This window comes from Pantherophis guttatus, chromosome 2 (assembly GCF_059756535.1).
Source record: "Pantherophis guttatus breed Tessera chromosome 2, ASM5975653v1, whole genome shotgun sequence".
NCBI lineage: Eukaryota > Metazoa > Chordata > Lepidosauria > Squamata > Colubridae > Pantherophis > Pantherophis guttatus.
The window spans coordinates 242751768-242772727 of NC_142064.1; the positions used below are offsets into that span (position 1 = coordinate 242751768).

General features: G+C 37.2%; 1 protein-coding gene and 1 long non-coding RNA gene across 4 annotated transcripts in view; one reads left to right on the forward strand and one right to left on the reverse strand.

Moving 5' to 3' along the window:
- Nucleotides 1-20960, forward strand: part of ADAMTS9 (ADAM metallopeptidase with thrombospondin type 1 motif 9) — a 166358-nt gene that overhangs the window by 100924 nt on the left and 44474 nt on the right. The gene's annotated exons all lie outside the window — the stretch shown is intronic.
- Nucleotides 14313-20960, reverse strand: part of LOC117679033 (uncharacterized) — a 33555-nt gene continuing 26907 nt past the window's right edge. Inside the window, exon 4 of the long non-coding RNA XR_015732693.1 lies at nt 14313-14494. This is a non-coding gene — a long non-coding RNA (uncharacterized LOC117679033). The remainder of the gene's footprint in view (nt 14495-20960) is intronic.

Here is a 20960-nt window from a genome sequence, read left to right on the forward strand (position 1 = left end):
TGCTGACCAAAACAAACCTTCTCCAAGAAAATAAGCTTGTTGTTTCATATGCTTGTCTACCTCGTTTTGATATCATACAGTACTAATATAGCAATGGAGTATTTTAGTTTTGAATTACAATTTCTTTTAGCTCTGACATTTATTAATACATTTCTGCTGTAGATCTTTATACTTCATCTGTAACAGATGGAGGGTTGCTTCCTATGATGATGATGTTATGATACTATTATTATTGTTGTTGTTGTTATTATTAGGGGAGATTTTTGAACCAAGAGTATACTATTGGCTGAAGCTTTTCGGTAGAATGGATTTCTTTATGTATTTATGTTAATGATATGTATTTATTTTTCAACTATTGCTATTTAATTTTATATAAACATTGCATTTCCTTTACAGTGTTTGAATTCTGGTCTAAGGACAAAAAGATTAAAATATATTGTTAATGTGTTTTGTTTTGTCTTGGCTCTTCTATCATACATTCACAATATACTCACATTGTAAGAGACAGATTTCTGAACAGAAGATTTCCTAGCTCTGATTCAGATCGCTTGCAACAGAATAGCTAATTTGTTAATAGAAACCAAAATGTCCATAGAAACCAAGAACAAATGTTTAGAAACAAAAATGTATATGCAAAGGCATTTTGCAATTCACACGCATGTACGCACATGCCATATAAACTCTCTTCTATGAATTAACCAGATGGCTTTACAAAATCTGTCAGTTTGACTTCTATTTTCAGTATGTCAGCAGTTGGCCACCTGGAATATTCTAGATAATCAAACTGCAATTTCCACAGTCTCTTTCATTTGCCATGCTGGGAGGGACTAATGGACATTGTGAGTCCCAAACATCTGTAGAGGGTCAGTTTGCCTGTCTAATATCTAGATGTTAACAACACTTGGCATAGCAAGCTGTTAAATTCCAGAATCCATTTTGATCCCCATATAAAATTTTCCTCACCTGTTTTTGTGATACAGGTAACAAGATAGGCCTTTTGTTATAAGCTGAGTTGCAATAAGCTGAACTATACTCTTTGGGAAACAGAATAACTGTATTTTAGTGTTTGGAGATTTGCCATTCCATGGTTGGGACACATTTTTCCCCATTGCCTGTCTGTGAGATGAGCAGCATATATATTTAAATACATAAATAAAACTAAAACTAAAACTAAATCCAATGAGTAGAAATTTCAGAAATATACATTTTGGAAAAGAAACACTAAGCAACCCTTCTTTAAAAATGAGGTCGTTCAATGGTGATATAGGGTCAAGAAATGTTGAGCTGTCTTTTGGAAATGTTTAGCCGGAGGTTAGATGGCCATCTCTGTAATTGGTACCATACATTACATCTTCTCTACTGTACATCAGGTTGAGCTAGAGGATGGCAAAGATACCTATTTCATTTTTTCCGTTACTTGCTGGTCATTTGATTTGATATTGTCTATGTGCTTTTTTCCCTACATTCTAAATGGCAAGGTTATTGTGAAAGAAAAGCAATTTCTCGCTAAACCCCCTCCTGATCTGTGCCTCTTTAAGTGGATCAAGAAGCTAAATCAAAACATCTGAACTTTGTTCATTTCGGGTACTGAATATAATTGTAGATATTTGGTAATATCTTGTATGATATCAGTGCAAAGAGACAGAGATTGATTGCTGTATAAATAATTTGAAGTATCTGAAGTACACCTTTGTTGGAAGTTTATGGAAAACTTCTTAATTTTTGTGACATATCTGAGGGTTACTGATAGACTAATATATCACGAATTTAATAGGCAGTTTGTTCAGCTGAATGCTACTTCAGAAAGTTGTCTTGAGCTAAGCTGCAACTAAACGGCAACTAAAGGCATATATTGCACATCATTCATAGAACTCTAAGAGGTACTAGCTGAAGCTGATGGGTATATTGAGTCTCTTTAAAAAGATGAAATTCAGCTAGTTTGGAACATATTTATCAGGCAGTAAATTATTTCCAACGCAAAGGGGTTTACTAGGACTGTGTCTTATCATTTTGCTGCCTGGAGTGAAACATAAGGCATGCCTTATTACTAGTATATACTAGGATCAGATTTTAAAGCTGTGGTCCTAAGCATATTTTCTCCCAAGGATCAACTAAATTATAGGATGTAGGGGAATTACGGCATACTCAGTGAGCTTGCCTTGCTGAAGTCCAGTAAAATTCATCAATCAATGAGGAAATATATGGAACAAGCAAATGGAATACAATAATAATCTATCTGTAACATGAGAAGTGGCTGTGATACTCTTCAATTCTATATCATTCTCATGCTCAAGTAATAAACAAGTTGTTATAAAATCTGATCCCACATCAGCAATAATCAACTCATAGCAAATTTAATATCTCATTTTAATGCAACTAATGCAACTTCGGGAAATTGTGCCTGGATTTTGTCTTGGTTTCATTGTGTGCAACTTCTTCAAAGACTAGTGAGCTTCATATTTACATCCGTGAGTTTAACCAAACTCATATATCAGTCCTTCTAGCCAATATATTTGCAGTTACTGTCCTAGCAGCCAAAACCATTAAAAACCAAAATACACTTACTGTTTTTGTTTTTTCACTAGGAACATAAGTCATTTTATGCCCTGCCAGAACATGGTTTAGGAAGCTCAGTAATGCCAATGCACTGTCTTCATTGACTTGGCAGCAGCATTGCAGGTTCCTATACTTGATTCTCCTATTAGGAAATACCAGAGATTGAATCTCAAACTTTCTGCCAGCAAAATACGTACTTTATTAGTTGTTTCCATGGGTACTTTGAGATACAGTGGCTGTTCCTGAAAAGTGTTGCATCTGTTTTATATAAGCACGAGGTTCCAAACAGGTTTGTTTTTCTGCATAGCTTGTACACATTTATTTGTTTGTTTGTTTCTACAGCATATGTAATTCTGATAAAAGAAAATATTTGTAGTTCAAAATGAAGAGTCCTTGGTGTTCTCCGAGCTTGGCTGTAACATGTAATTCTTTAATATAGAATGTTTTTTTCTTTCTTTTTTTGAAAGATTTTGATAACACTTTTTTTAAATATGCAACACAAGATAGAAAACTTTTTTTTTATTTATATGCCATGCTGATGGTATGAACATGCTTAATACTCCTTCTGCCTCCTCTCTTCCCTACAACAAGGATGTCAAAATCAAGGCCTGGGGGCTGGATTCGGCCCATGCGGTGCTTAGATCTGGACCGTGGGGCCGCCCTGGAAACAACGAAGGACCGCCCGTGGTGCCTTTGCCAGTGAAAATGGAGCTCACAAGGGCTGCGGGTGGCCCTGAGTTCTGTTTTTGCTGGCAGAGGGTTGCAGGAGGCTGTCGCAGCCGAAAATGGAGCTCAGGAGCCCATTTTTGCTGGCAGAGCGTTCGGGCCACTACAGGCGCCCCCGACATGAGTGACATTGAGCTGGCCATGCCCACTCTGGCCATGCCCACCCCAGCCCCCTGAGGTCAAACACAACCCTGATGCGGCCCTCAATTAAAACAAATTTGACACCCCTGCCCTACAACAACAACCCTGCGAAGAGAGAGATTGATTGGCCCAAAGTCCATCCATCCAATGCTTTCGTGCCTAAGTGAGACTAGACGTCTGCTGGTTTCTAGATCAGCACTTTAATCACTACATCAAAATATCTTTTCATTTCTTTTTTTTCCCTGTGGTAACTCATAATATTTATTTATTTGTTTGTTTGTTTGTTTGTTTGTTTGTTTATTGAATTTGTATACCGCCCTACTCCCGAAGGACTCAGGGCGGTGAACAGCCATAGAATAAAACATATAAATACAAAATTTAAAATAGATTAAAACAAATTAAATAATTTGGCTGAACAAATTTAAAACCCCAATAATTTAAAACCAGATTTAAAATTTCCATTTAAAAGGGGAAAGACTTATAATATCTGTGTGTGATTGCCATTTCTGAACATTTCTGATAGTCTTAGGTTTATGGCACTTGGGAATTCCTGCAAAGGAAGGTTGGAGTAAATTTGTACATCTTTTTAGAAAGTAGTACATAGAATAGAATAGAATAGAATAGAATAGAATAGAATAGAATAGAATAGAATAGAATAGAATAGAATAGAATAGAAGAGTTGGAAGGGATCTTGAAGGTCTTCTAGTCCAACCCCCTGCCCAGGCAGGAAACCCTACACCACTTCAGACAAATGGTTACCCAACATCTTAAAAATTTCCAGTGTTGGGGCATTCACAACTTCTGCAGGCAAGTTGTTCCACTTATTAATTGTTCTAACTGTTAAGAAATTTCTCCTTAGTTCTAAGTTGCTTCTCTCCTTGATTAGTTTCCATCCATTGCTTCTTGTTCTACCCTCAGTTGCTTTGGAGAATAGTTTGACTCCCTCTTCTTTGTGGCAGCCCCTGAGATATTGGAACACTGCTATCATGTCTCCCCTAGTCCTTCTTTTCATTAAACTAGACATACCCAGTTCCTGCAACCGTTCTTCATGTTTTAGCATCCAGTCCCCTAATCATCTTTGTTGCTCTTCTCTGCATTCTTTCTAGAGTCTCCACATCTTTTTTACATCATGGTGATCAAAACTGAATGCAATATTCCAAGTGTGGCCTTACCAAGGCATTATAAAGTGGTATTAACACTTCACGTGATCTTGATTCTATCCCTCTATTTATGCAGCCCAAAACTGTTTTGGCTTTTTTGGCAGCTGCTGCACACTGCTGGCTCATATCTAAATGGTTGTCCACTAGGCCTCCAAGATCCCTCTCACAGTTACTACTATTGAGCAAGGTACCACATATACGGTACCTGTGCATTTTGTTTTTCTTCCCTAAATGTAGAATCTTACTCTTTTCACTGTTGAATTTCATTTTGTTAGATAGCGCCCAATGTTAAAGTCTATCAAATGTACATGTACATTTTCTTGTACATGTGTATCTATACATCTCTTATTTCTTGCTGTCTCTATAGTATGTCAGTGCTTCCATTTGTATATGCAGTGAGTCTGTTCTATTAACCCATCCCTTCTGTATATATGGAAGTAGTGTTGCCACACAAAACTGACAGTTCAACTCTTTAGTAGCATTTCATCCTTAGGTATGTTATTGAAAATTAAATATTTTGCACTGCTGTGAATTGTTAGAACTGTCACCTATGCATGCACACTAGGCTCTTAAAGGAATTTCAGATCTAGCTGGAGCAACTGACAAAAAATGAAGAAAGACCTTTTGAACAAATGAGACTCTTGTGATGTTAACACTCTCACTGTGTTGTGCTAACAATTGTGTACTTCATTTACAACCTGAGATTTTTAATAGGAAAATCAGGGATTAAATGCAGCAGTATGTTCTATGTCCTGTGGCTTTTAGAGTCAAATGCCATGGTATGTAAGTACATCGCATGCATCTACCATGTCTTTTCCTTTTTCTAAGCAATGGTTTAGTTCACAAGTAGTTTGACTGGTTAGCATTACTAAAAGTTTTTGTTTTTTAAGACATCAGCAATCCCTTACCGCAGAGTGTATATCAATTTGTCAAAACAAAAGTGTCTTTAGAGAGGAAATATTAAGCTGCCCACTCCTCCTATGATGTTCTCATTCTGGTATTGGACCACAGCATCAGTTTTCCTCTGATGACCTAGCATGGAATTATTTGTCACCACCGTCTTGTAGCTAGAGAGATTAATTTAGTAAAGGTGTTGTCGGAGCAGGCATAAACCAAACACTGATTCTGCAAGCCTGGAATAGATTTTAGATCAGGGGTGTCAAACTCAATTTCATTGAGGGTCGCATCAGGGCTGTGGTTGACTTTGGGGGGCCAGGCAAGTGTGGCTAACTGGGTGGGGGTGGCTGACTGGGTGGGGGTGGTCAGCATGACACCACTCACTGTGCATGGCCGATTGGGTGGATATGGCCAGCTTGACGCTACTACCCAAACTCCTGGCATATTTCCACTTCACACTGGGTAGACCGGGCCGAAGCTACCCTGGCCCAATGTTTCCTCTTCACATTGGATAGACTGGGCTGAAGCCACACTGGCCCAATGTGTCCTCTTCTCATTGGGTAGACTGGGGCAAAACTACGTGGGCCAGCCCCTTACATTTTCCAGGATGGCCCCATGGGCTGGATCCAATCACATCGCGGGCCAGATTCAGCCCACTGGCCTTGTGTTTGACACCACTGATTTAGATGATAGGTCTAGCAAAAAAGCTGGAGTAGTATTGCAATCAAACGTTATCAACTGGAACGTCATTTCCTTTTCTATCTAGCTAATTTTTCCCTTACTACGTAGCAGCTTTGTCTGGCTATTTTGACTCTACTTTGTACCAAGTTGCTTTTGTTCTCTCTTTATTTTTAATTCATTCTCTCAAATGCTCATGGGAGCTAGGCAATTTTCTCTTTCCTACATTCAAAGAACTCCCAAGACTACAATATAATTTTTACTAGTATTTGGCTGTATAATAATCCAGTTTGTCTCTCCCTGTGAAATGCATTAGGAACAGGTTTTCAAGTAAGGAAGCCATAATTGCCAAGAGGGTAAAATTTGATTGAGTTGAAACCTATATCCTTCTCTTTTTGAAACTGATCCCTTTTTCTGCAAGATAGATGTTTTTAAAAGTCTTTTAGGCCTGTTGAAAAAAAAAACCTTCAGCCCTCAATGCTGATTCACAAAATGCAGATGTGTTTGATGTGTTTTGATTTATCCATATGGCCTGAATCCTCAAATATATTGGGAAATGCATGCATTCTCATGTGCATTATTTAAATTTCTACTGAAATTAAGGAATAAAGGCAAATATTTTTATACAGTTCTATAATCCTGCCCAGAATAATTGCTAAATGATTCCATTGGTTCCATGCAATAGATGGAATCTAGAATTCTGTTCGTTCCGTACTTTTGACTCTTTTAATTGACCAAGGGAAACAGGATCAAATTGATTGATTATCTCTATCAAGTCAGAGTTGACTCTTAGGAACTACATACCGGTAGATAGATATTCCCCATAATTTCGTTTCTTAATTTGGTCCTTCAGGTTTTTGATTTGGGTCCCAGGGTATTGCAAATCCCTTAATGTTCATAAGATGTGGGAGTACTTACCAAGCACTTTCCTTTGAATATTAAAACAAAGAACTAGTGAAATTTGTGGGGTCATTTAATTTGTACAGGTCTATTCTATATATCCAGAATTGTGGAGTTATTGTGTGAAGATCCGGTCATTAAAAGCTCTTGGTAAAGATAAAGTGAAGAAATAACAAAGAAGGGTGAGGTCATGCCAAGTCCTACTTAAAGATGCAGCAAATTTAGATAATCATATCACATTGGCCTATAAAGATAAACCCGGGAGCCAGAATAGGTTATTAATAAAGATTAATGTCTTTATTGTAGCTTTTCTGCTTAAGGATTCATTAAATACTGATTCCATATGCATTAACTGAATAACAGATTCATTATAAAGAGATATGAGGTAACTCATAGACACTGTGGCCAAGGCCCTGTTTTTCAGTCCTTAGAGCCATCTGATACTGTATTCCTGTAATAATTGTGACATTGTTTTTTTGTATATATTTTTCTGTGTACATTATTTTGCAAAATAAATCCAAGAAACATGTTAAATCTCTGAAAAGCTTAATGTCCTATTTTATTTTAAGGGCACCTATGCTCCAGTAATGGGGGGGCTAACATTTCTCATATAAAAATATTGATGAAGACTTGATTTTCCTCATCTTTGAATGCATAATAAATGCATTACTGGTAATAGTTATTTTTCACACTTGCGTAACTAGTCTTAGAACAAAATAATAAGATACCCCAAGAAATTAATACAATAACATACTACAAGTCAGTTTAAGATTAGAATTATAGTATTAAGGCCTGGTAACCTGAATGGCCTTCAAATCATTTAAATTATCCTTAGAACCTATGTCTAAACAACAATAGAAATGGTAATAGTTTATTGATTATCCGCCATACATTTCAGAATTTAAAATATAAAACACAGAACAGTAATAAGGCTATGTGTTAAAAAATGGAATAAAAGAAATAAGTAAAATAAAATACAGATCATATCTATGTGTCAATCCTAAAGTTTATCCCAATCAGATCCATATACTGTATGCAGTCTCAGCTGTACTGTTTTGTTCAAATAAAGGGCTATATTATATTCAATTTCTAAATTCTAACCACACATGGAATCAATCTGTTGCTTTAAAATAGGGCTCCCAGTGGGCTATTCGTCTAAAGTACAGTCCAAGATACTGATCTCTCTCTTTCTTATACAGTTGACATTCAAATAATATATTCGTTATGTCTTCTATCTTTAGAGCTCCACAAATAAGTATGTTCATTGTAAGGGACTCAGTTAAATCTTCCATATTTAATCACGCTTGAGTAAATACCCCCCTAAGATGTTTGGGCATTTCTGTGTTTAAATAGTTGGCAATTTGGAAGGTACATTTATAGTAGTTCACCCATGTCAACGTGCCAGCCTTGCTAATGACAGCTGTATCTCCCTGAGCTTCAATATCCCAAATTCTTTGTGCAGCAAATTTTTTTAACTTGTTTTCCAAGGACAGTTGGTCAATAAACAGGGCAATCACAGCTCCCGATATCATTTGTGATTGGTACGATCCAAGAGGTGTGCAATTGAGATTTTGTTTGTTCTCACACACTTTGGGGAGTCTCTTATTTTCTATAGCATTGATTTTGCACCAAATTGTATGATCTTATTTTAGACAAAGAACAAATTGTATAAATTCCCAATACAGGTCTGACTGTAGCAGCAGGTGAGATCCTTTTATATACATCCTAAAATGTTTCTCAGATATTTGTGTTTGTTCTAATACTAGTATATGTTGTAAGCCCCAATCTTCAGCTCCATATAAAAGCTTAGAGGTAACCTTTAAAGATTGGGGCTAAGGAACCCAGGTAGATGTGGTTTATTAATGTGAGCAGAAAATTTCCATGTGCCCTCGCTCCTTTCGTGATGAGGGAGTCAAGATTCAGTCTCAGAGAAGATTATCCCTAGATAACTTGCTCTATTGACTCACCATATAATAGCTATCTATGGCTGCAATGCAGTGGTGAAATGCTCTGAAGACTGCTACCGGTTCGCTTCATGCGTGGTGCATGCCAAACCAAACACGTGCTTTGTGCGCACAGGCGCTACCACGCAGTGCTGAACAAGAAGGCTTAAGAAGCCTTTTCTAAGGTAAGTAGAACAGCGAGGGGGTGGAGACAACTGTGCCACGCGATTTAGATTCACTAGAAAGCAGGATTTCCTGCTTTCTAGCGAATATAAATTGCGTGGCACAGTTGATCATCGGAAATACCAGTTCACCCAAACGGGTAGCTTTTATTACTATCAGTTCACCCGAACTGGTCCGAACCAGTAGCATTTCACACCTGCTGCGATGTCATTTTCCAAAAGCCATGATAGTTTACTTTAATGTATTCATAATCAGAAAATTAGTTGGACCAAGTTTCTTAACAACCTATGCAACCCAGCTTGCGAAAAATCATATTGTCAAGCGGATAGGAATTTAAGTGCTTTAAGCATAGATACTTCTGGATCCTTCATCAGTCTTGGTAAGTCGTTGATGTATAGATTGAATATCAGTGGTACAAGTATCCATCTTTGTCTTACTTCTTGGCTAGTATCTGTTCTATTGTCATGCTCAAACTGCACTTTCAAGTAAGTGTTTGTGTGAAGGGCTTTGATCTGTGCCGGCAGCCTGAGTTCCATATTGAGGATAGTTAATTTTCTCCATAATATTTCTCTGTTTACTATGTCAAATGCTGCACTAAATTTTAGAAAGGCAACAAATGGTTGTTTCTCCTTACTGACATATTTTAATTAGATGGTTCAAAACAAAGCAATTGCTGATAGTGGATCGACTCTGTTTAAACCCAGCTTGTTCTTTTGCGAGAATGCACTTTTCATCTACCCAGCTGTCAATTGTAATTTAAAAGGAACCTGGCATATATTTTAGTCACAATATCTCTTAGAATAATAGGCCTATAATTGTGTGGGTCCTTTGTGTTCCCTTTTTGTATGTAGGAACTATTATCTTCTTCTATCCAAGTGGCTTATGGGAAATGTTATTTATATATGTGAATAAACCTGCCAAAAGAGGAGCCCACCAGTCAGGAGTTTTTCTGGTATAGTTCAGCCAGTAGAAGTCCTCACCAAGGAATTTATTGCTCTTCCAGTCTTTTAGAGCTCATCCAAACAACTGTAAATTTCTGCATAAAATAGTAAGATTTAAATCAGCTACACAAAGTTCGTTATTTTAGTGCCTTTTTATATTTGGATGCATTAAACTCCAGGTATGATTCTGATGAAAGTTGCTTCTAGAGGACTACTGTTGAACTGGAAAATGTTCTAAATTATGATACGGATATTTTAATAAAAGGAGGTCCCGATCAGCCTTGGCTGATTATAGGATTAAATGCACTTGCATATAAAGTTAGTCCTTGAATTAGCAACCGTTCAAAGTTACAACTGACCTACCACAACCCAGATTTAAGTTCTGATGGTTTCCCCCTCTCTGTAGTTATACGGCTGGAACTTCAGGCACATGGCCGCATTTATGGCTGTTTGCAGCATCCACAGTCACACAAACACATATGTTTGTGTGTTTGCCGAAAACCAGCACTTCTGGTTTTCAACAAAACTGCCCGTATGAAACGTTGGTTCATTTAATGACTGCAGTATTTGCTTTACAACCTGTTTACGGCCATCATGACTTATAACCATAATGGGCAGGATCCATTACGGTCATAAGTCGAGGTTAACCTGTACTGTATGCACTTTTAAAATAGAAAAGAATTCTTTATTTACAGAAAGAGTGCCAAATTTCGTAGGACTGAAATATAAATCTCTTATAAGAATTTTTGCAATGTAATCAACAGATCACTTTATATTCGTGTCCTTAGCTAGTATAGGCTGTTTGTAATATGGAAGAATTACCCATTCCAATAGTAATTAAACATCTATCTGCGAAATTGAAATCACCAAAAGATAAAATACCATTGGGCCTGGAAATTGCATATTCTTAAGGCTCTACTGTAACTGACTTTCAAAGGGTGATTTTGGAATTGACCTTGAAAAAAAGAAACGAGTCTTTACCTCTATATTGTGTTAACATGGAAAGGATACTAATAACATGAAAATAAATTTAGCCATCCTGATTAAGTCAGCAAGACTAAGGATCGTTTTATATTAACTTCCTAATCTAAAGAACTCCCTGCAAAGTTTATACTGATAAATGTCCAAATTCTCTGTTTCATACCACTGATCAGCACCCAAAGAATCATTTCACAGGTAACTCTTCTGACATGGAATGTAGCAGTAATTGGCTGTCCCTAAGTGAACTGGAAGTAACTGGGAGGGGATACCTAAAATAGTGCAAATTGCCAAAACTAGCAATAGCACTTAGACTTATATACAGCTTCATAATGCTACAAAGCCCTCTTTAAGTGGGCTTTACAGCCCTTTGTAAGTGGTTTACAGAGTCAGCATATTGCCTCCACAATCTGGATCCTCATTTTACCCACCTCGGAAGGATGGAAGGCTGAGTCAATTAAGTGGAGGTCAAGAAAAAATAGCAAATTTAAAAATGTGTTGTGATCATTTACCCTCACATTTGTAAAATTAGATCCTTGAGTGTTTTTCCTGATAATCAAAATAAAGGTGAAACACATACATAAATAAGAATTACTGAACCTCTTACCTTATTTTCAGCTGTCATGAGAGTCCACAGGACTGATAAGTGAATAACCTTCATGCAGGAATGTCTGTGGAGATTCTCAGTCATCCAGGTCATAGTTATCTCAAAGGTGCTTTTTCAAAAGGCAACTTATTTGAGGAAGTCCACCATCCTCTCCACCCCACCATCCTGCTAGAACAGGATGAAGCTTCTTGGATGAGAAGCGAAATGTATTCCTCAAAGAAAAAACAGTCCAGTTGCCTTTTGAAAAAGTATCTTTGAGACTTCATGAAGGAAGAATAATTTAGTGTAAAGCTAGCAAAATTTAATATATATCAAAATAGATTTTACAATATAGCCTGAATTAAGACAGGGTGCTCACCATGATAATGGAGGGGATCTTCCTTTCTAACATTGCATAAACCATGAATCCTCTGACACAGATTTCCTCCTACGGGTCATGTGTATATGCATTATTTTAATAATTAAATTTTAAATTAAAATAATTTAATAATTATTTATGTCTTTATAACCCTGTGGATTAATTATTGTACATTGGTTATTTATTCTTAACACGACCCAGCAATTTGGTGTGCCACCAAATTTCACAAGATCTCGTACAAAATTAGCCAAAGTGTGGGAACATTTCTGGAATTTGCTTTGGTGTATGGGCATCAAGGCTGTTCCATGCATGGCAAATTTACTCTGGTAGCTTCTTCTAGAGGTGTGTAGATTGAAACTGATCAGCAGTAAAATATTTTAGGAAATGAGGGGCCCTTGATGCTCTCTGAGCTTGTTTTCTTGCAGATGTTTCATTACCCAAACATCTACAAGAAAAAAAAACCAAGCTCAGAGTACCAAGGACTCCTCATTTCAACCCTGAGCTACAAATATTCTTCTTTATTGATATTATTAAACAATATTTTCATCTGCTGGCCCTTATACTGTACCTAATTTCTTTGTTACAATGTTTTAGCCTACAATTTTGTACAGTCTTATTCGGGAGTGAATTTATTGAGCTAAACTGAGATAACCTCTGAGAAGACATGCATATGATTGCACTGCTGGCTGATTAACTTCTCTAAATCTTAAAAGACTTGACAGCCTATAAGAATTAGCAAGTAAAATCAAAAGACTTCTTCAGCTTTTTCAGTTTATCAAAAACCAAGCCCATAATTTCAGTGTAAATCAAGAAGCCATGCTGATGATGGTCTTAATTTATATTCACTATGTGAAAAGTACTGTATCATTTTTATCTGTTTATCCGTACTTTCAATGCAAATAATTAAACAATGATATTAATATTTGAGAATGATGTGATACCAGAATTAATGCGTGATAGGAGTTGAGATTTGAGGATTATACTAATTTGCCCAAGGTCATAAATGCGCACAGGTTACAGCAATCATTTGTTAAATCCAGATCCTGAATGTATCTATAGAAACATATTGGCTATAACTAATCTGCTTTAATTAACATCTAGGAAAGTAATGCATAAATATGCATAAAACATAACCCAATTTATATATTTTTCTAAGAGTTATGTTGATACCTTCTCCTTTCATCAGTGTACAGTTCTTTTATCCATTTCCAGTATAAAGCAGAATCATGAGATCAATAGCTGTCTAAAAACCTGTTTCATGTTGCTTAGCATTTCCCACCATCAAGAAAAGGAAACTTTAAATATCCTGGTCTCCACGTAGCACTCAATAAGGAATACTCAAGCGAGGCCTCCTTCTACCCTGAAATAATCTATATTATGGATCAGTAAGAAATTGTGTCGAATAACATTTAAGATTATGGAACCTTAAATAATAGATAAATCAGCCTGGATTCAGTTGCTTGATTATGAAATGTTTGAACTTCAATTTAAGTCCAAGAATGCCAGTATTCATACTTTAATTTGACATAATTATCATTCATAAATCATAACCCAATGATTTCTGTAGAAATGAGACTTGTATTCAATTGCCTAATCAAATGAACCTGTTAGCGAATCATGTTCTAGATCCCATAACAGTCTCCCACTGTTCACATTCAAAGAAGGGAAAGTATTTGAAATTGATGTTGGGACCCACTTAGTAACTCTCAGTTCCTTGTTGAAAGGGCTGTGTATTTTCCAAGGTTCGTACAGTACCTGTGTGGACTTAGAAAAATTTGTACTTGAGCAAAGAAGTAATAACTCCTTCAGGACACCCTTGATACTGCCCACATTCAGCCATCTCTGCCCAATCTGTGCCCAGCAATTTGCCATATAAACCCAGGAGAAAGTATGGTTCTATTAAGGAAAAGTTATCAGATATAAGAAGGAAGTCCTTGGTAGAACCAAAAAATCTTTGCCCATTTAGACCTGAATCTTACATAATTTTAGATCAGGGGTGAAATCCAGCAGGTTCTGACAAGTTCTGGAGAACCGGTAGTGGAAAATTTGAGCAGTTTGGAGAAACAGTAGCAGAAATTTTGAGTAGTTTGGAGAACCGGCAAATACCACCTCTGGCTGGCCCCAGAGTGGGGTGGTAATGGAGATTTTGCAATATCCTTCCCCTGCCATGCCCACCAAGCCACACCACGCCCACCAAGCCACGCCCACAGAACCGGTAGTAAAAAAAATTGGATTTCACCACTGTTTTAGATCATTCACTAGTCTGTATTACTATAAAAAAATATACCCGTTTATTTTAATCCTAAAAAGTAGAAGTGATCTCAAATAAAACTCAATCTTCCATTGTCAAAATACTTTCAATGTAGTCTCATATATTTTGGCTTGGATTCTTCTGTTTATCTATTCACCATCAGTGTCTTCCATACCTAACGTGGGACAAAAAAACAAAGACAAATATTGCAAATTTTGTCCAAAAAGTCAATAATTCCTTAATGCATACATATGTATGCAATATAAATAAATGGTTCGATAAACATACATTGATACCCAGAATTTTCATATTCTCTTTAATTAACGAGAGTCAATTTGGGGTAGAGGTTAAGGCACCAAGCTAGAAAGCAGGAGACTGTGCATTCTAGTATTGTCTAAGCTACAGAGACAGCTGGGAGTCTTTGAACCCATCATTCTCTCTCAGCCCTAAGGAAAAAGTCTTAGCAAACCACTTGCTAAAATGCTGCCACGCAAACTTGTCAAGGCAGTTGCCAAGAGTCAAGATGGACTCAAAGACACATATATACACGAAAGGTTACTTAATGCAGAACGTTGCTTTAGCTGTAGCGATATTCCTGGTGTTGCTTAGAATAACTGTATTTTAATAAGACTTACGAAAATCTAAACCATTTCAGTGGTAGAAGAGTTAACTTAGGATTCATCTACTGTTGCTCATTCTGTTTTGCTTTTCATCAATATAATAAAGGTAAGGTATTAATTGTTGAGATTTTAATGACTATGTAAGTTACATAATTGAGTCCAAATTGTGTTTCAGCCAATTCAATGTGGTTAGTTTTGCCATTTTGATTGATTAGTTTTTTGAACAGCATTAAAATCGATGGCTAATTTTGAAGCATAAATTCTAGTCAACTCAAAGAAGAGTTCAACAAAGTGCTTTCCTAATTTAATTGAGAATCTCAAATTCAGAGATCATTAAGTAAACCATTTGTAAAGCACAAGGTTTTTCTAAATTCTACCATTCCTTCAAATATGTTTGGTACGTTCTGCTACACCAAGATCAATTTGGTATATGTGAATTGCCAATATTTATTTATTTTGTTGCATTTATTTTGTTCCCTACTTATTATTCCTATCTTTAATTCTCAATATATGTCCCAAGGATGCTTTTTCAAAAGGCAGCTGGGCTTTCTTTGTTTTTCCTTAAAGACATTTTGCTTCTCATCCAAGAAGCTTCTTAAGTACTAACTGTTAGAACTGAAGAAGCTTCTTGGATAAGAAGTGAAATGTCTTCAAGGGAAAAACAAAGACAGTCCAGTTATCTTTTGAAAAAGCACCTTTGCAACAACCATAACCTGGATGACTGAGAATCTTCATAGACATTTAGCTCTCAATATATATATATATTTCTATGTAGTGTTTTCTTGCTCAAGAAAGGATTGTGTTGATGATGATTGCAATGACATAAAATACGTTTAATAAATAAATTAATAAAGCTTCCATCATGTAAAGCTATCATTGAACAGAATTACAATAATGTTTTGTTTTGTCTTGCCTTCCCGTTTCTTTCCTTTTTCATTTCTTTTCAAGATAGCATCTAATAGTGGCAGCTTTCTGGAAGGATTGTTGTGGGATATGTATTTCAAAATATTGATCCAGGAAGATGTGGCCTATAGACCAAGAGACAGCATTCTAGCCAACCATTCTCTTTCTCAGCCCAACTCACCTTCACAGGGTTATTGTTATGGGGAAAATAGGAAGAGGGGGGAATATTGGTATGTTTGCCGCCTTGAAATGTATACTTTTTTTTAAAATGGGATAAAAAACATTTTATGAAAAGGCCTTATCTGGTTTCCTAGAACTAAATAGAAGAATCAGATTAAGATAGACTGAAGACTGTGGATGGTTTATGGAGCAGACATAGAGGATTGAAGAAAGGAGGATGAAGGTTTTTGAAATCTGGACAAAGATGCTATATCAAAGCAAAAAGTGTTTTGAATCATCCCAACAGATTCAGCTGTTTAATCTTGTTTGCACGGCATGATGGTGACACATGGGATTGGAGTTATATCATCTGCCAAAGCTGCAGCTGCAGGAGGCCATTGAAATAAAGGGGCAATTACCATTGTAATTAGAGTTGTGAATAGAAAAGTAGATGCCAGGAGTGGAAACCACTGGCTTCCCCTGGCCTGGATAGTTCCTGGAAGACCATGGAAGGGTGTTGCTGACAATGTGCTTTGGAGACAGCATATCAAAAGTAGGGTGACACTGTTGAGCTGGGATGGGCCTGACCCTTGAAAACTCAGAATTGGGTCAGGTGGATCTGGTAATGTGAGAAGCCCTCATGTAGGTTTAACCTACCGATTATGTTCCAATAAGCTTGGTTCACAGTCAGCCAAATAGGGTGGGAAAACCTTGGCCTTCACATAAATTAAGAGAAAAGGTAAGGGGGAGCCTCAGCCTGATTCACTAGTGGGAGAATCCCTGTTGATGTACTCAGTGTTGGGATAATAGAAGGAAGTGTGAGTGAAAGTTTGTCTGCAACTGGCAACATGAGTGGCTCTATTAAATTGTAGGCCTGTGGGGTAATGAGGTTGATTAAAAATAATTAGTCTGAAGCAGGGTGAGTATGTTAGAAGCCTGGAGTTCATAGGAGTTGTGCTCAATTGTATCTCAGTTGTATGGACTGGAGAAAATATGGAAGGAGGCAACAGGTTTGCTATAAAAGAGAAAGGGAAATCCAGTCTAATGTTCACCTCACTTTTGTGCTGGTAGCTCATAACAGGATTCCAGTAATAAGACATTTTTATCCACAATTCGGCAATGGATAAACATGGGGACTGGAATGACTAAGATCTTATTGGGCAAGGAGTCAAATCTTTGGAGACCTGCCCTCCAGGATTTTTAGTCCTTCAAAAGCCTTAGTCCCAAGGCCAGGATCTGTTGATCTTAAATAGACACTTGCTTTATGATCAGGAGCACTGCTCCATAAGTGACTAGTTATGAATGTCTATACGTTATCGAGCCATTGGGACAAACCCTGCTGACATATTTGCCACTCACCCTCTCAGCAAGATCTCTACACATATAGTATGATCTGTTCTCTGGATTGGCTTTGGAGTCTTTTAAATATTATTTCTGCTTGATTTGAATCTTCATGCTTTGGAGATTGGATCATGATGGTGCTTCAGGAGTTTGTAGTTTCTATAGTAAAGTATCAAAAGTAGATATTGGTCTAACACATGAAGGCAGCTTGAGGTATTGTATAATTATCTTGATATGGAGACAGTCTGGATCACTTTCTAATCTAGGTAAGATTAATTATCACCAATGATCTCAGGTGGTAAACAGGCCAATTCCAGTTCAATATAAGATAGTGTACATAGTTCAGACTCGAAATTTGGAATCCTTGGTGTTGTCTAAGATTGATTGTTTGCAGATATTTCATTAGCCAACCATGTGATATTATCAGTGCTAGTGAGTGTGGGATTTAACTTCCTGTTTATATTAGCTTGCCCTGCCAGTTTTGATAGTGGAATGATTTTCTCCTTGGTAGTTCTTTGCTTTGAGTATTGCTTTTTGCTTGATTGTTTGCTGATGTTAATACCTGCTTGTTGTGGTATTGGCTGCTGGAGAAGATGTGTTCTGGTCTTTCTCTTTCCTTCTTAGATTTTTTTTCCCCCTCTGGTGAATGATGTGTAAATATGGTTTATCTCTCTAGGTCTGTTAGTGGTTCTTTTGTGTGAATTTCAAGCTTCAGTGAATTTCAATCCTAGCAGTTTGGGATTTTCTTGGTCTAACCCAGTTGAAACGGTGGTTGAGTCTGTTTGTGTGTTGTGAGATTGAAGAGTTTTCATCATGTCTTCTGACTGTAGTTGATGATTGTGGATGCATTCTTCTTGCCATTTGCATGTCTGTCCTACATAGTGATTGTTACAGTCCTTACACTATATATTGTAGATGACTTCTCTTTTTTTCCTTCTTGGGCTGCTGGGTTTTTGGCTTGCTTAAGATGTTTTAGTTGTTTTGTGTGCTATGGTGATTTAGTGTAGTTGTAAGTTGTACTGTTAATTGTTTCAAACTGATGATCGTTGATGTTTTCCTTTTCATAGTTTGCACTGGTTGTGCTATAGTGGACTGAGTGAACAGGAACTTCTTGATAAAGTTTCATGGGTATCTATTTTGTTGGACTATGTTGTATTGGCAATTTGTTTCCTTTTTCTGGTGTTCCAGGCGGCTGCAGTGGATTTGTGCCGGTCTGAATAATGTTGGTTTTTTTTTAAATAGTACTTTTATTAAAGATTACAATTACAACAATATAAACTAATGCAAACTAAAACAAAAATAAAATGTAAAGGGTGAATAAAACAAAAAAGAAAAGCGAAAAGTAGATAAATAATGAAGAAAAATATAATAAATATAATATAATAAAGAAAAAGAAAAGTGACCTCACCCTACATCACAAGCGTAAACAGTTTTAGTAACTTATTATCTTCCCTTAAAATGCAACAAATGATCTCTTTTTCCCATATCTCATCTCTTATATGTAACAAATCCATGAAATTTCTGTTCTGATATCTGCAAAAATCTACTAAGAGTTACCAGTGTTTCCTGTTTTAACCTTGATCCAATAAACCAGCTTTATGTTCCTTCCTTTTTTTCTAACAATCTTAATCTTTAATCCCTTCAAATAACATTGTAGAACTTGATTTCATTTCTCAAAAAAATCTTCAAAACTCTAACAAGCCTCTTGTCCATCCAATATAGGAAAATTATCCAAGTTACTCTCTTGGTTTGTTATTTGTATATACTTTTTAATTATTAAGACATCTGACAAGGACTGCACAATTAGTGTTTTCTCTATTGGGGATTCTGGGGAGTGCTTAGGGAATTTCATCGTTATCCAACAAGCACTTCTGTCTAGTTCAGGGGTCAGCAACCATAAACACTCAAAGAGCCATTTGGACCTGTTTCCAACAGAAAACAAAATACCGGGAGCCACAAAACCCTTCCTGTGCTGACTATTTCCTGAGCAACCACAAAACTAGCATATGTAGCTGTATTAAACATTCTGTTTTCTTCTGAAACTTTTCTTTTCTTGGATTTATCCATTGTTGGCCTATGGGGGTTGAAAAGCTCAATGAATCGCATGCCAGCAGGTATTGCACATTGGCGGTTGTAACATATATTTTGAGTGACAGGGAGCCGCAGCTGAGGGATGAAAGAGCCACATGCGGCTCCAGAGCTGCAGATTGCTGACCCCTGGTCTAGTTGCTCACTGGGAACAAGAAGCAATAGACGCTTGACATTATTCTCCTTAAACTAATCAGTTGGCTGATCTAGGATGGCTCCCTGATCACAAAGTGATATTTGCTGGGCTAGTGGAGGAAAATGAAGTTGTCCAGGCAAGGGTACAAATATGGGTAAAAGCTCATGTTTGAGCCCACAACATGGAAATGGTAGAAGATTATACTTCTCTTTCTTTATTGTATCAATGCACTGTCATTCATGGGTTCATAATGGACAACTCCCTTTAGGGGAGAGAACTGCAGGTACAGCTCCTGCCTGATCACTTTACTAGTTTCCACATTTATTAGCAATATGTTGATCAAAGGATTCAGTCTCTTCCTTTAAATACTGCCATCTAGTGTGGAACCTAGGAAGTGTGTCTTTTCTGTAGCAGCTCTTGCCCTGTGGAACATCCTGCCCCATATTGGGCAAACCCTACTCTTTCCATAAGGCCAAAAGAGCTATCTCTTCTCCCAAAACACTGGCATAGGGTGAGGGAGGAGCCAGATGTGGTGATGTTGAATGCATCAAAGGCTGAAACTCCAGGTTTTTGCTTGTCCTTTTCTTTTATTGTTTTTCTTCCCAGGGTTTTTTTTTTGGGTGGGGGGAGTACTGTTGTTGGGAGCCACCCAGGGTTGTATCTCTTAAGATGGGCAGCCATATAAGTATTTTCAATAAATCTCCAATATATTAAAAAAAGGGGGGAGATGCGATGGCTCAGTGGCTAAGATGCTGAGCTTGTCGATCGAAAGGTCAGCAGTTCAGCGGTTCGAATCCCTAGTGCCGCGTAACGGGGTGAGTTCCCGTTACTTGCCCCAGCTTCTGCCAACTTAGCAGTTTGAAAGCGCGTAAAAAATGCAAGTAGAAAAACAGGGACCACCTTTGGTGGGAAGGTAACAGCATTCCGTGCACCTTTGGCGTTTAGTCATGCTGGCCACAAGACTACGGCGACGTCTTTGGACAGCGCTGGCTCTTTGGCTTTGAAACGGAGATGAGCACCGCCCCCTAGAGTCGGGAACGACTAGCACATATGTGCGAAGGGAACCTTTACCTTTATACTTAAAAAAAAAATCTAGTATCTGAAAAGATTGCTTGAAATAAAAAGAGACATTGCATATCCCTGAATCCTACTCTGAAACACACTACTCAGGGCTAGAGGCACAAATAATGTTTTGATCTTCTTGGATTTAGCACTGATGTTGGACAACTATGTATCACTGATGGTAAGGCAACTTTTTATAGGCTTTGACTTTATGCTTTGGTGATTCATGAGCTGGTAAACTAAAGTTTCAATTATTGCAATGTACTGTAGTCTTTATGGAACAGCCTTTGAAAATAATCTGAAAATGCCAGTAGACCCAAGATGCCAAATTA